The sequence below is a fragment of the Penaeus chinensis genome, chromosome 17 (genome assembly GCF_019202785.1).
Source record: "Penaeus chinensis breed Huanghai No. 1 chromosome 17, ASM1920278v2, whole genome shotgun sequence".
Classification (NCBI taxonomy): domain Eukaryota; kingdom Metazoa; phylum Arthropoda; class Malacostraca; order Decapoda; family Penaeidae; genus Penaeus; species Penaeus chinensis.
The window spans coordinates 1174018-1178532 of NC_061835.1; positions in this window are offsets into that span (position 1 = coordinate 1174018).

Consider the following 4515-nt stretch of genomic DNA (forward strand, 5'->3'; position numbering starts at 1 on the left):
AACAATTGTTATATAATGATAATTAAAAGATATTATAACAACAAAAACAACAACAGTAATGGTGATGATAATTTATAACAATATTTATAACAGTAATATAAATAATGATAATGATAATGATAATGATAATGATAATAATAATAATAATAATAACAATAAAGAAAATAATAATAGTTCAGTGATAATAACAATAATAACAACAATAATAATGATAATAATAATAATAATAATAATAATAACAGTAATGACGACGATGATGATAAAACTGATAATGAAGATTGTAGCGGGGCGTAGACCAAGTAGATTTTTATGTGTCTGGTTGAGTTCAGGCTCGACCAAGAATAAGAATAAAATTATTCAGGAAAAGATTCGTCTGCAGTGAACAGATGTAAGGTTCCAGGCCTACGTCACGCTGCCACCACCCGATTAGTAGGTTCGGGAACCGTGTGTGTTGTGTATGGGGGTGTGAATGTTGTATGAGAAGAGGGTGGAAGGAAAATACAGAATATGTGTGCTGAATGTTGGATGTGTAAGCGTGTAAATGTGAAAAGGGAGATAGCGTAGGCTGAGCGTCTGCGTGGACGTGTATGGAAGAAAAATGCAAGATCATAGAATTCTTCCTCTTCCCTTCGGGTTGAGCATCAACCTGCTGGCAGTGGGAACCCAGGTGTAGTAAAATGATGTTCTATTCTAGGATATCAGCTTAATATACTTTGATTTGTCTAGCCTTTTTACAGCCTTTCAGGGTTGCGAGATAGAGTAACCAGCAATGTGCTGTTTAGGAGACCCAAGCCCAAGAACGTTTAGCATTCAGCTTTAGTCAAAACCAGAACTTAACACCTGTTTTCCTGACTGGGACTGAGTGAAAGTTCTATGACGGTATGATATTTATTGAACAGGTTACACTCTTTAGGGAGGTCTACAAATAATTCAGTCATGAGAAATTTTGATAGTTACGTACATCACCAATTTAATCACAGCGGGGGTGATGCACGTGGAAATCAACACCAGATGTAAAAAAAAAAATAACTCACGAACATTTACCCCTAAGTTGGCGTCCCAACTCCATAAGTATTTTTAGGCAGAGTATTAGCACGAAAAGAAATACACTGAAACCTAATTTAAACAAGTTAATCTCCAACCCAGAATGGAGATTAACATAAAAAGAATAGTGCTGAGGAACTCTGAATAAAAACACTTGTGTAACGACAGGAAAACGTGTTGTAAGAAATTTACTTAGCGTCGGAAGCCAAGTAAAAAAATAAAACACCAAAAGGTCATATATCACGAAGACTGCCTGAACACCCACAAGCCAGGCAAGAATCGACCAAGGCAAAGTAAAACAAATAAACCAAAGAACGGCAAAGACCAGCTAAAACAGCCCTAAAAATACGGGCAAGAATGTGGCAGATCTTTCTCCCAGGAGGTACGGATCCTCAAGCTGGGGGGGGGGGGGGGGCAAGGAAACAACCAATCATAAAAACAACAACAAAAAAACAACAACTAAGTAATAACTCAGCTTAAAAATAGGAAATGGCACACTGGAGGTACGGATCCTCAAGCAGTGTCCCTTCTATGTGAGTGGTCCTTTTAATGCTCTGACCCTTTGTGCGATCAAAGGGCTGCTTTGGGTTTTCGTGGAAGACAGTGCACCCTGCAAATAGTAATGCAGTATGACACACGCCAAAGTCCAACAGAGACCAGGTGTCTTCTACACACAACCATTAAAATACTTAGCTTGCAAAACAAATCACGGATTCGTTAATCCTGGGATGAAGCGAGGTAAATCCACAGCGAGGTAAATCCAAGACGAAGTAAATTCAAAGCGAGCACAAGACCGAGAGCGGAACCACTGTCCAGCATAGAAGTCAGGACCGAACTCTCCTCCCCATAAGCATGGCGCGAAAAGAAGATAGGCAAAGCTTCGGAAGACCAACCCGATAGTTCGGTAGTCCAAACAACCCAAAGGACCCGAACCACCATTAAAAGAGAGAGGGGGAGAAAAACAAACAGCCAAAATATGTAACAACCATTACTCTCTTCAGGGGTTATATTGACACTTTGGAAGCGTCGCAAAAGAGATAGAATATTTAAAAAATAATAATAAAGGAAAGAATACATAGGAAAACTGGTAATGTACAATTTGCGTGAAAATTGTGCATTTCGGGCTGTAACTCTCTACGGTATTGGACTTAGAAAATAAATAAATCTTTTTTTTTTTCTCGGAGACTTCAACGCCATCCAAGTAACGAGACTTGGTATAAAATACGTTCTTTGGTTATTTTTATAACCATATTCACATTAGTTCGTAACACTGTCTTTGGCGGCTCGTATGGCTTTGGTCACGGCTTATGAAGTCGCACTAGAATCACGTGGGCGAGGCGTAAATGGCGGGTGAAGCACCAGCTTCTTGCGGGTGCACAGCGAGTGCGCCCGCATCGTTGGTGGAAGCGGAGCCCGGGACGTTTCATCCCAGTCAATGGCAGCATCGCAGAGTTCACCACGTCTTTTGTTCCGTGGTAGAGGAGGCAGGCATGGGGCCTCAACCACTCGACGCCCGAGGACGATGTCAGTCCAGGCGAGATCGACCTTAGAGTCGGCGAGTGCGCAGCCGTACACTACAAAGATGAAAATCATATTCATAACAATAATGATAATGATAATAACAGTAATGATAGTGATGATAATGATAATGATGTTGATAATGTGAGAGTAAGCGGCTCTGTAGCCCAGGGGGAAGCCTTGCGCAATTTAAGGATGGTTAACTATTCCCCCCTGAAAGACCTAGAGCCCCATGAGAGTGGTAGCGGGCAAAGGAGGGGGCATAGGAACACGTGAGCATCGTATCGTTTCAGAGGGCTCTCTAAAGAAAAAGAAAAAAAAAAAAATATATATATATATACATATATATATATATAGAAAATCTAAATTAAGGCATAAGAAATTTTAAGATAAAATCAGGTAGTAAATAAAACACTAAAAATGGATAAATTAAAATATACTAAAATAGATCGTGTTATGAAAATTAGATTGCCTTTTCTGATTATCATTATATAGATTAAGTTAATATAGCTCCTAATTGATCAAAATAAGGGAACTGTCAGGACACGTAACTTTTGTCTCCCTGAAGTACCGGGCGGGCTCCGTTGTTCGCAAAAGCCGGCTGCCATTCATTCACAAAGAGGGTTAAGAGAGACACAATCCTTCTTCGACCAAGTGCGGGCACCGACTGTTTATTTCGCGCCAAGCAGGGATACCCATGCCGTGACGTCACGGTCGTACATCTTTACAATCATAAAAACACGTAAATTATAATAACATTGCATAAAATAACAATAAAAATACTCATTCTCATTAAAACAGAAATGGAGTAAATTATATTAATGAACAGATAATATACCGAATGGAAAGTAAAACAAAAATAAAACCAAAGAAAACTAGACCCAAACGGGTATAACTAAAAGAAACCTACACTCCGTAAAACCGTGAGTAAAGATAAAACAAAAAATGCGTGAAAGTGTATCAACGACCAGCGGCGATTGGTACACTCAAAAGTGACTCCTCGGTGCGGGAAAGCGAACGGGTTGCGGGATGCCCGCCGTTACGGGTTGCGGGAGACAATAACAATGGTAATAATAATAATGAGAATGATAATACTGATGATAGTAATAATACTGATGATAATAATATTCACGATGATTATAATAATAATAATAATTATAACAACAACAATAATAATGATAATAATGATATTAGTAATAATAATAATAATAATAATAATAATGATAATAATAACAATAATAATAATAATAATAATAATAATGATAATAATAACAATAATAATAATAATAATAATAACAATAATAATAACAAAAATCGTTGTTATCATTTAAAAATGTATCATTATTATCACTATCACTGTTATCATTATTATTATCATCATTATTATTATCAATATTATTATTATTATTATTATTATTGTTATTATTATTATTATTATTATTATTATTATTATTATTATTATCATTATTATTATTATCATTAATATTATCATTAATATTATTATCATCATCACTATTGTTATCCATATCAACATTATTACTATTATTATTATTATTATTATTATTATTATTATTATTATTATTATTATTATTATTATTATTAAAATGAGAATGATAGTAATGATAACAGCAATAACAGTAATAACAATGATACTACTACTACTACTACTAATAATGATAATAATAATAATGATAATAATAAAAATGATAATAATAATGACAATAATAATAACAATAATAATAATAGCAGTAATTATAATAGTAATAATAATAATAATAACAACAATAATAACAATAATGATACTAATAGTGATAATAATAATAATAACAATAATAATAATAATAATACTAATAATGATAATAATAATTATAATAATAATAATAATAATGATAATAATAATTATAACAATAGTAACAACAACAACAATAACAACAATAATGATAATAACATTAC